Consider the following 12,502-nt stretch of genomic DNA (forward strand, 5'->3'; position numbering starts at 1 on the left):
CCTTACTTCCTTTGGGAAGCAGGTCTCTGACTCAGGGCTTTCAATGGCTCCCTGAGGCCCACCAGAAAAACTTTCAAATCTTTAGTGAGTTATTCAGTGTCCTCTACAGTCAAGTGTTACATAGCACTTTACAGGTCCTGAGAGCAACCAGCATTCTAGGCTCGACCTATTCCTCTGAGATCATTTCATACCCCTCCTCCTCAGTCTTCTATCAGTCCTTCACCAGAACCTTCACACGTGCAGTGCTCCCTACAGGAACTCATCTCCCTACCATCTTTGCTTAGCTAACTCCTAATCATTCCTACCTTATTTGAATGCTACTTCCTCATGAAGGCCTTGCCTGTGTATCCTGTCCTACTGCATCAGGTGCTTTCTCTTTGGTGAGATGACTCTATCAACTTTAGTAATTACTCAGTCAATGTTAGTCCAGCTGCATGGCTGGTTCACTCCCGTCTTTCCAGTACCTAGCAGTGTCATGCACTTTCCACCTCCACATACATCCCTAATACATCCACCCCTCAACCTGTCTCCTCCCTGCCCCCATCATTTTTACCCACTGAAATTCTACTCTGTTCTCATGCTATATCCTTGTGAAGCTTTTCTCACTTCTATCCCACTTAGAAGAATCTTCTCCACCTATAAGTTTAAATTTTACTTGTTTTTGAATTTTAGGGTACTTATTGCATAGTGTCTTGTATTCACTCTTTTACACTTGAGTTTAATTATAGGCCATAGTATTAATGGAAATACAGAAAAAGAGTTCATTTTTTTAATGAGTGGGTATGCTGAACTTTCCAAAGTTGCTCAGGACAAAGGTGGCAACATTTATTAGAAACTACCACCAAGCTAGTTTGTGATACTTTGGTCTGCACATTTGAAATTTTGATTTTCAAAATATACGTGAACTAAAATATATTCATCTTTGATTCTTCTGCAGTTTTGTTTTCAAAGAAGAAAGTTTTCCATCAACATAGACATCTTAAATTCATATGCTTGATCCCGTAAGCCTAAACAATCTCAAATGAAAGCTCTCCCTGTACTACTAAAATTTTTAGGTAGGCACAATGGAAAACACGGTTATGTACAAATTTGGGGAACTTTTAAATGTTATTGTCACTATTTTTGTGGCTTCAATAAGCCAAACATGGGCCAAGTGTGTACAAATGCAATTATGGAAGTAAAATTTTGGTTTTTAAAAAAGATTTCTCTACTGACTTTCAGAGTAAGAGTTTCATTCGCAGGGTGAAAACTGACCTGAAGCACGCAGCTCTGAATCATGAGCTCAGACTGCATCTTTTTTTTGTGGATGGGCCTAGAAACTAAAAATGATTTTAAGTATATTGATGAAAATCTGCTTCAGGCAACCAAGTGTAAGAATGGTGGCCAATCCATTTCTTTTTTTTCTCTTCAGTTTTGGTACTCTCCCATGTCTTACAGGCAGCTGGAAGATTCTTCTGCCAAACTACTAGAACATGCTGACCAGCCCAACCCCTTCTAGACTCCAACCCGCAGTGGTGGATTAGACAAAACCCGGGACCACACATCGGAAGGCTCATGTTGGAATCCTGGTACTGCTACTTACCTGCATTTCACTCACTAACATACTGTGCCTCAACCACTGTGCACAAAACCCCTTTAAAATAGATGGTCCACTATACCCTAATCATATGCCTCTCTCCTCAGCAAGCTCTGAACTCTTGGAAGTAGGAAACTTTAATTTTGTCTTGTAATCCCAGGGCTTAACACTGCCATAAAACACAACCACAGTTTCTTGAGCTGAAGTGATTAATTACTTATCTTGGTAAAGTCACAATATCTCAGACCCTTAATTTGTGCTTTTATAAACTGTAGATTAAAAAAGAGTACATAACATTTATGTTGCAGGATTGTTGTATGGAATGAGATCTCATATGCAATGAAGTCATTCATATATATTAGGCACCTAGTAAAGATTTTATTCCATCCTAAAATAGGAATAAAAACCCATTGTCGCCATCGAGTCGATTCTGACTCACAAGGATCCTATAGGACAGAGTAAAACTGCCCAATAGGGTTTCCAAGGAGCAGTTGGTGGATTCGAACTGCTGACCTTTTGGTTAACAGTCGAACGCTTAAACCGCTATGTCACCAGGGCTCCAAAACAGAAATACTCCTGAGCAAAGTTCATTTCTAATAATATTTCTCTGGTTTTAATTTTAAACCATCCTAACATCTTCTACCTATGCGGTACTGGCATCACCTGGAAACTTGTTAGCAATGCAAAATCTCAGACTCCATTCCACACCTACTGAATCAGAATCTGCATTCTAACAAATCCCCAAGAGATTCCATCATACATTACGATATGAGAAGCACTGCTCTAGGATATAAGGCTCACTTGTTTTATTACATATTTTTATTAAACTACCATTTACACAAATTTACCAGTACAGCAAAAGCACGATTTATCAGATGAACTGAGAAACAGTAAATCATCTCCAATACATTATAAATGAAATTAAATATTATTTTAGCCTCACACTCTAGACAAACAGCAAGCATAGTTTAGAGAAAACTGCAAAGGATTCGGATTCAAACACACCTGGGTTCAAATCTTAGATGTGATTGTAGAAGATGCTTTAAAAAAAAGTCAGTGCCCTTCCCTTTCCTGGAATAGTTAAACTACCATTTTGTTCTAAGAATATATTTAACTTATTTTTCTTCAACCAGCATAACTCCTGCTCATCCATTAAAACCCAGATCCTGAATCCAACCACTCACCACTTCTACCTCCACCATCCAAGTCCATTCTCTTCCCTGGGTTATTACCAACTGCTCCCTAACTAGTCTCCCTACTTTCTACCCATTCCCACACAGCAGCTAGAGTGACCTTTAAAAAAACTCAGTCAGATCATGTCACTCTGTTCAAAACCTACAAGGCCCCATAATATGGTTTTCATGGTTCCTATCACTGACTCTGTTTCTGTTGCAATGGCCTCCTTACCACTCCTCAAACATGGCTCTGAGTCTTTGAATTGGCTGTCTGTTACACACAGAACATTCTTCCCTTTCTCCTCAGATAGTCACATGACTTTCACTCACACTTCATTCAGATCTCTGTTCAAAAAGCATCTATCACAGAGGCCTGCGCTGGAGAAGCTGTCTAAAATACAATCTCCCCCCATCCTCAGACAATGACCCTCTGACTCTCCCATCTTTCTTTGCATTTAAAACTATCTCATACATTGTATATTTGTTCGCATTTTATATTCTTACCATCTAGAAAGAACCCAGGTGGCACAGTGGTTAAGAGCTTGGCTGTTAACCAAAAGGCTTGCTGTTCAAATCCACCAGCCTCTCCTTGGAAATCCTATGGGGGCAGTTCTACTCTGTCCTATAGGGTCACTCTGAGTCGGAATCCACTTGAGTGCCCGGTACATAGTAAGTACTCAATACCTACTGAGGGAATTAGTGAACTTTTACCTTCTTAAAGAAGTCTTCCCTGCCCTCATCCCTTTGCAGATTCACGTTTGTTTGTCTTCACTTCCTCAGCCCTCAGTACGTACCTGTCTCATAACATTTACCGTGTTTACATGGAAAAAGTTTGTCTTAACTTGACTCTGTAATCCCAGTGGCCATCACAGTGCCGGTACAAGACAGGTCATTTGATAGTTGTTGAATGAATGATTTAGTACAATCGTCTCAAGGTAAAACTATGAGATAAGGTTAAAAAATCATTTTCCTGCTTGTCATGTTACAGCTAACTGAACTTCCTAGGAGAAAAGGCTAAGCATAAACTCAGAAAACTTTCTAATATGCAACTTAGACTTTCTTAAGTACAACTTGAATCTTTTAGATTTCAACTTGATGAAAGCTTAGAGTTTTCGTAAGTTTATTTATAAAAGATTAGCTTTCTGAAAAGTTTCACTGGGGGCAAAAAAAAAAAAGATAGTGCATTTACACTGCAGATTGTTCAAATAAATTAATCTCCCCCCTTTTAATAAAATTTTAACCTAAAGCAAGTTTTACTACCTCCTGGTCACCACGAGTCAGAACTGACTTGGCAATGGTTTTTTTTGTTTGTTTGTTTACCCTATTAACATCAAAAGAAAATATTATTTTGGAAAACTCTATTGTTACAGCATTCTGTTTCACTCATGCTGTCTATATATGGTAGTCTATGGATACCAGTTTCAAAGAATGAGCATCTTCATCTTTCACACAAATATTCCTCCTATGAGTCATAAAATTATTGTAGCAATAGAGTAACCAGAAGGATTTAGAAATCAGTGAGAAAGAAAATAATATTCCAACACTTACCAAAAGAAGAAATAAAACACATATTTGATTTGGTTTTTAAATGCAAATAATTTAATCTCTCTCATTCTTTTGACTCCACAGCTGAGTAGAGTTCCCAAAAATCTACAAATAATCACTGGAGAAATGTTTAACACAAGACATTTCCATATTTAAGCACAACTATCTAATAATAACTCATTTTACTAAGCGAGCTGTTGACAATGATACTAATGCACCTAAATTTTTCCCCTTATATTCTTTAACAACATCTTACTCTTCTAAATAAATTAGTCTACTGGTAAAAACAGTGGAAATAAGTATGCTTTTCTTCTATTTTATTAGGTTCGATTTGGTATTTACATTAAAATCCTAGTAACTTTTAGAATTCAAATGAACTTTACTTTTCCAAATAATTCAATGACTTCTTCTAATAGATTAAAAAAAAAATTATTTATGCTCTAAGAACAGGTGAAGAGAACTCAATAGTCTTAAATTTCTACATATTTCTCCCCGCTTTAGAAGATAACCTCTAAAATAAAGCAAGGAGGATAGGAAAGAAGTAATTTATGTGAAATAATCATGGAGATAAACATCCAAACACATGTGAGATGTGAATCATTACTTTGAATATCATGACTCTCAAATGAAATAATTTTAAAAAAGAAATATAATACCATAAAAAAACACTGATTTGAAGTTACTGAAAACAAAATAACTCTATATACTCACTTCTCAACGTGATTATTTTGGGTTTATTCAATAAAAAAACGAAGAAATTTATACTTTAAAAGTGTTATATATCATACATGCCAGTATATAAAGTAACATATAAGCACATACCCCAATCGCAGATTTACTTAGTTTTAAGTCTTTGCTGATATGTTTGAAGGGTCTTACACTGGGGGTTTATCTCAGAAATGCAGCTGGGTGGACTCACTGCATAAGGAATGGCCATTTATCAGCCAATATCCATTGTTGTGTTTGCCAAATGATTCTGCATTGCCCAGGTATTGAGTTAAAATATTTTTTAAGTCAAAAAGTATGACTGGAATCAGTTAACACCAAGAGAGATCCCCAGTGGAGAGAGAGTAAAAGACCCTAACCATCAGAGTAAAATAAGGGCCTTTAACACTCCCTGTGTGGTGCAAGTGGTTAAGTGCTCAGCTAGCAGCTCAAAGGTTGGTGGTTCTAACCCACCCAGTGGCACCGTGAAAGACAGGCCCGACAATCTGCTTTCAAGAAGTCACAGCCTTGAAAACCCTATGGAGCAGTTCTACTCTGCACACATGGGGTCGCCACGAGTTGAAATTGACTCAGTGATAACTAAACAACAACCCTGCCCTAGAATGGGTTGCCTGATTCACCATGTAGTGAAGTCAAGAATCCACCAAGATGAAAAGAGTGCTATGCGTGGAACATCAATGTGTTTAATAAAAACACTAGAAGAACTCATACTAAAGCAGGCCGCAAGCTAGTTATCATTTGCAACTCGACTCAACTTTATTGTTGAAATCACTGCCTATTTCACAAAGAAACATTTTTACACCTTCATATTCCCCATATGCTATTTAAATCTTTTATTAAAATCAAACTAATGGTCAAAAAAGGGACTGATCTTTATTTTTAAGTAAGAAAAATGGAGGTTGTTTCCATATTAACATTTTTCTGGAACTTAATCGTCAAAATAAAATAAGACACAAACTATATAAAACAAACTGAGCTTCTTAATAACTGGTTATATTGATTCTGGATCATTATGCTTTTGCTTTTCCTATTCTCTCTTTTCCTGTGGCCACCTCTTCCTAATTTACCCAAACTTTCAGATGGGAAAAAAAGGGGCAGCAATTTTGGTTTAAAAAAATGTATCTGGGATAGGAGCTTGAGTAACTAATAAAATGCATTGTCTATCTCTTCATTGTTTCGACACTGGGCTTTGTTTTAGTTCTGTTTGATTCTCTTTAATGTAGCCTTGTTCCACATATTATGACTTCAAATTAAAAAGTAACTTCCATCTAAAAAAAAAACTTTCAGAGGAATAGGAAAATTTTCACTTATGTAAAAGAAGAAAAATGTATTTATATTTAACACTCTATCATTTATACCAAATAGGGAATCTTTATGTGGATCTAAAAGCCAGAAGATAACTCACAACTTGGATAAGAGCCAGTGACCCATATTTGAGGATAGAAAGCTTGTAGAAATAAACAGTTGCAAACACAGTGTGGTAACACATTTTAAAAATCATTTTAAATGAAATAACAGTGGCTACCAGTTATAGTAAATGGATTAAATTTTAAGATATCAGATCAAATAATTTATGTTTTATCAATGCAAGATACTATACCAAGCACTGCATATTATTAAGAGTTGATAACTGCGTACCAATCACATGATACAGACTGTGTCATTTAATCCTCATACTACCCCATGAGTTCGGTGTTATTGTTATCCCCATTTTCCAAGTGAAGAAACTGAGGCACGGATAGCTAACTTGTCCAAGACCTCGGAGCCAGTAAGTGGCAGAGCTGGGATTCAAACCCAGGATGACCTGACTTTAAGAGCCCTTGATCTTAAACCCTATTCTTAATGGTTTCTCACTTAGCTGCAAAGGTGAAAAGTAGAACTTCAAAGTTCATGAACTACAGCACGTGAAATAGGAATTACAAACTCCTAAAACCTACTGCCAGCCCAGCAATTTCTTATTCATCTTTATATCTATTCTCTCTCTGTACTTTTAAGTTAAAAAAGGCATATCTGTGTTTTAGCTATCACTGTTAAATTTCACATCTATTCCCATGCTCTACCTGTCATTTTTCTTGGCAACAACTGCTCTTCCCCACTTGGTCTTTTGCGCTCAGGAACAGGTTACATAAAGCAGCAGTAATGCCGCAGGTAAACATTAAGATGGCTCTATAACTACTCACCTTACTTGGTTCTGAACATTTTTCCCCACTCCAATGCTTACACATTCCTCTAACATGCATCACCTTTCTCCGTCAAGAGGGTACTTTCTCCACCCATCTTGAGGTATTTCCCAGGAATTTTTCACAAAAGGGAAACCTGAACGTGCTGCACGTTAGATTAGGGCATTAGTCAAGTAAATGCCAATGTGCTTCTCACTTTAAAACATAAAAATAGTGAATCCCTTAAAACATACCTGTTGGAAGACATTTTGGCTTTGGATTGTTATCAAAGGTACAAAAAAAGGCAAATGGATGGGTTAACTGATTTTGCTAACTTAAAATAAAAGCTTATGATTTTTAATGGTCCTAAACAGTTAACGAGGACACTCGTGGTTCAGTGGTAGAATTCTCGCCTTCATGTGGAAGACCCAGGTTCAATTCCCAGCCAACACACCTCGCGCACAGCCAGGGGAGGCTCATGTGTTGCTGTCATGCTGAACAAGTTTCAGCGGAGCTTCCAGGCTAAGATGGACTAGGGAGAAAAGACCGATGATCTACTTCTAAAACTCAGCCACTGAAAACCCTATGGAAATTACTGACTTATCCATGTAGAATCTTGAACTGGTCTATGTTTTCGTTGTATACTCAACAACAACAAAAATAACATCACTGAGTAATTTGTGTAAAAAAAAAAAAAATTTGTGTAGATACTGTTAAATGAGAACTTAATATGCTGTGTAAACTCTCACTGAAAACACAATAAAATATTATTAAAAACAAAACAAAAACCTGTGGAGCACAGTTCTACTGACACACATGGGGTCACCATGAGTTAGGGTCAACTCGACAGCAGCTAACAATAACACCAAGTAGTTACTAGCCCTTTGGTGTCCAGCTATTTCTGGGCCATCACAGGGTATGCTTTTTTCCACTTTATTGTTGCTTTAAGATTCAGAAATCTTTAGGTCAGTCTTAACAAGCAATTACCAAAAAAAAAAAATTATATTACACAAATAGAGTCCACTAAAGGAGAAAAATCACTCCTCTCCCACAAGTCCTTATTTTATAATGTCTAACACACAAAAACGACTAATGTTCATCTAATTCTCAATACGTAAAAGAACTATACAGATCTCCATTATGCATCTAAAAGGCTAGTAAATTAATGTACTATAATACATTTAATATAACTTTTAAAGGGTAATCACCTCAAGTAATTTTTAATAGGTTTTAAAATATAAAATAGAACCATTATCTTATTAAATTATTCAAACTTCTTTTAATTAATTTATTTTATTTTGTTTTTCTCACCTTTCAAATTCCTTTCGCCAAGTTCACTGTCATTTCCTTGACAATTCAATGATACAATTCAAGAATACACATGAATTTTCTTCACAGGATGTAGTAACTCTTGCCTCTGGAATCCCTTCCAAGGCCCATCTTTGGTTTGGGTGATTTCTCTACTGTATATATTTAAAAATTTGGCCAATTACAAACCACAGGTCTCTAGTAATGAAATCCATCATTTCAACCCCATATTTTTACAAGGGACTTATAAAAACAAAATTAGATTCTTTGATCTTTTTTGCTAAACTAAATTAGACTGAACAAAAGAAATAGGATTTCATACAAATCACAAAATTGCAAAGAACCTTAGAGGATCATTCAGCCCAGCCAATTAAAGATTATGCAGAGAACAGGTTTGGGGAGTCTATAGAAAATGATAATATTTTAAATACAGAGATTTGATTAGAAACAAGAATCAGAGGAGAGCACAAAGCTGGAATCAAATGTTTAAATGAAGAGATTTCTTTTTTTTTTTTTTTAAAGACAAACCTAGAAAGTTCTTATTAAAATGATTAATGATAAAAATGTAAATCAAGTTGCATTTAGCTTTACACAGTAAAGTGGTTTTCAAAGAGCAGTGTAGCAGTCACTCTCTTGTACCTGAACGCTTCAGATGAGCAGATTCAGAATGCATTCCCTTCTCAGGGTGTACATTTTCTGTAGACACCCTGCTACCTGGAAACCACATGCTGCTAGTTACAGTAAATACCCTCAAAGTTCTTTGCTCACTGTCTCTAGGCTCCAACAACACCTTTAAAGATCATTTTCCAAGCGCAGAAGAGTATCACTTCTGCTGCTTTTCTCAAGGAAATAAAGCCACTTCCAAATTCTGTACAATTCTTGACTGAGCCAAAGTAAGATCATTTTCACTTATTTTCAAGCTATTTCAGAAAACGTGTTGCTACCTCACTCGACAGTGTAGAGCCGCCAAGCACCATGACTGCTTTCCAGGTGGACAAAGAGAAGCCCCTAGGTGGAAACCTCATTAATGTGACTTTACAGCTATAATTTTGTGAATGACATGAGGTCTATCAAGATTACCGTCCCCATGACATTCATTCCAAAGCATGTAGAAATCCTCTAATTTATTCTTAAACATCCACTGAAATTGAAGACACAAAAGGCAACAAGTGAATGCATGTAATTCAGGGTAAAAAGGGGCAGAAGTTATCAGTCGTCTCAGCACTGATGTGACAGTCAAGCCTCCATTTGTATCTGTGACCACATTCACAATAATCCAGACTTACATTTGTCCCATGCTCAAAAATTTTACGTACATTTAACATCTTCCTCTCATTTTGAAACTTGTGGTGACTCCTTTTCTTTTTTAGGACACAGTTTTGGTTTTTTTAAAAAAAGCCTTTTGTGTCCATCTAAGATACTCTGCTGGCCTCACCCCTTCGGGAGCAAAGGAGAGTGAAGAAAACTAAAGACATAAGTCCACAACTACCACGGCCTCCACCAGACTGAGTCCGGTACAACTAGATGGTGCCTGGCTACCCCCACTGACTGCTCTGACAGGGATCACAACAGAGGGTCCCAGACAGAGCTGGAGGAACATACAGCACAAAATTCTAACTCACAAAAAAATACCAGACCTACTGGCCTGACAGAGACTGGAGAAACCCCGAGAGCATGGCCCTCAGACACCCTTTTAGCTCAGTAACAAGTCACTCCTGAGGGTTACCCTTCAGCCCAAGATTACACAGGCCCATAACACAAAACGAGACTAAAGAGAAACACCAGCCCGGGGCAAGGACTGGAAGGCAGGAGGGGACAGGAAAGCTGGTAATAGGGAACCCAACGTCAAGAAGGGAAGAGTGTTGACATGTCGTGGGGTTGTAAACCAATGTCATAAAACAGTATGTGTACTAATTGTTTAATGAGAAACTAGTTTGTTCTGTAAACCTTCATCTAAAATACAATTTTAAAAAAAAGGAGAAAAAAGCTTTTTGGCTTTACCTTACCTGTCTAACCATCTTCTTTAAAGGTTATGACCTCTCTTTACAGATTCTCTCCTCTTCAAGGTACAGTGTGTATTTTATTAGAAACAAATCACCTGCATACCCACAACCTTCAGTATAGGCAGTTCTCCAGAATATCCATTGTTGTATTTTTAAATAGCGCCTCCAGTGCAGTGGATAAGTCCCCCACTGCTAACCAAAAGGTTGGCAGTTCGAACCCACGAGCCATTCCGCAAGAGAAATATGTGGCAACGTGCTTTTGTAAAGATATGCAACCATAGAAACCTTACAGGGCAGTTCTACTCTCTCCTACAGGATCGCTATGAGACAAAATCGACTTGAGGGCAGTGTGTTTTTATTCTTTTCTACTTTCTCTGAGACTTTACTTTGTCACTTATCCTATCCCAGGTTCACACACAGATTTAATAAGAGTATCGGCTCTGGAATAGCATTACCCAAGTTGAATCCTGGCTTCTATCACTTAAGAGCTGTGTAATTTGGGGCCAGTTATTCAACTTTTCTCCTGTATGGTTTAATGAGATAGTACCACAAAATGACCTTAGCCAAGTTGCCTGGCATGTAATAGGACATTTATTAATTATTATAATTTCATACCTTCTAACACCATTTGAATATGTGCAAATCTCTTTAGAGGCTGCTTTTTCTATTTCAAGCTCTTTTCCACTCTCTACCCCCGGCCCCGCTTCATACTTTCCTTCCTCTTACTCCTAACTTGTCACAGTTGTACGTCTTGCCATTCCACTGAAACTGTGACTGCCAGGCCATTACTAAATACTGCTCCAAGTAAGTATGCCAACTGAATCATATGCAGTATATAAAACACATTTCATATTTCACAAAATATATAGCTGAAATAAAACATACACAATTGTTTTTTAAACCCATCGAAATAAATTTGGTACATAAACTTTATTTTAAACATAAATTTGAGCCCCAAAACTTCCATATCCTTAGACCATTTTATCATAAAATTTAGTAATAAAGCAATATTTAAAAAAGAACCGCAACAATCAACCTTGTTAGACACAAAATGCCTAACTTCCCAAAATAAGATTTAAATTAATGAGTTATGTGTTACTAATTTCTTAGGTATACTTGTAGATGGAGGACAACAAAATGAATAATGTCAATCATTTGCTTTGGACTATAAATACAAGACGGTTTTCACAACTTTTATTTGGCAACTTGGTAATTAAGAAAAACAGTTACCAAGTAAAAATACTAGTCAATAAACACATGCCTTATTTTCTTCCTTTAAATTCTTTAAAAATTAAATTGTCACTTATATGAGACTACAGATTCTGAGAATATTCATATTATAATAAGCTAAAATGGAAGATTTAAGGAATTTTTTTCTTTAAGAATTTATATAAAGTTTATGACCAGAAAAGCTCAATCATGAATCTTGCCTTGCTTCATTTTTAACTCTTAACTCTTTAGTATTCAAGTGTTCAACCTGCCCAAGGCAAGAGCAGACAGTTATGGAATGGCAGAAACATTTGATCACTCTGGAATCATCTTCAGAGCAGAAGGACATTTCAAAATCTGTGAGCTCTCCTAGTCAAAGCAGCCCTCCTGTCAACTAATTGTATCACTCCCCCAACCCTCACTAGCCCCTTTCCTAGCTGCTGCTGTTTAAGAAAATCTACAGTGCAGCAATAAATATTATGCTGATCCATTTGCCGGATAAGGAAGATGGATGGGCTGTAAAGGAGGAAGCCATCAAGGCCATTAAGACTGCCACTTAGTCTTGTTGCCATCTGTGCCCCAAACCAAGGTGAATGGCAGCAGAGATGAGGAAAGGGGGCAGCAGAGAGGTAAAAAATCCAGCCCAAACTCTTAGTCCCTGATACTTAGCATGGGGTTCCATCTTGCCAGAGCAAGGGGTGCCTTTTCCTAATATGCACAAACGTATATAATACGCTGGCTATGGTCCTGGGCCCAATGAGCAAGGGAGAAAGAGGTTATATGATATGGAACTAACTAGGA

General features: G+C 37.1%; 1 protein-coding gene across 12 annotated transcripts in view; it reads right to left on the minus strand.

Moving 5' to 3' along the window:
• Positions 1-12,502, minus strand: part of YAP1 (Yes1 associated transcriptional regulator) — a 129,938-nt gene that overhangs the window by 46,483 nt on the left and 70,953 nt on the right. The gene's annotated exons all lie outside the window — the stretch shown is intronic.

The sequence above is a fragment of the Elephas maximus genome, chromosome 7, assembly GCF_024166365.1.
Source record: "Elephas maximus indicus isolate mEleMax1 chromosome 7, mEleMax1 primary haplotype, whole genome shotgun sequence".
Taxonomy (NCBI): domain Eukaryota; kingdom Metazoa; phylum Chordata; class Mammalia; order Proboscidea; family Elephantidae; genus Elephas; species Elephas maximus.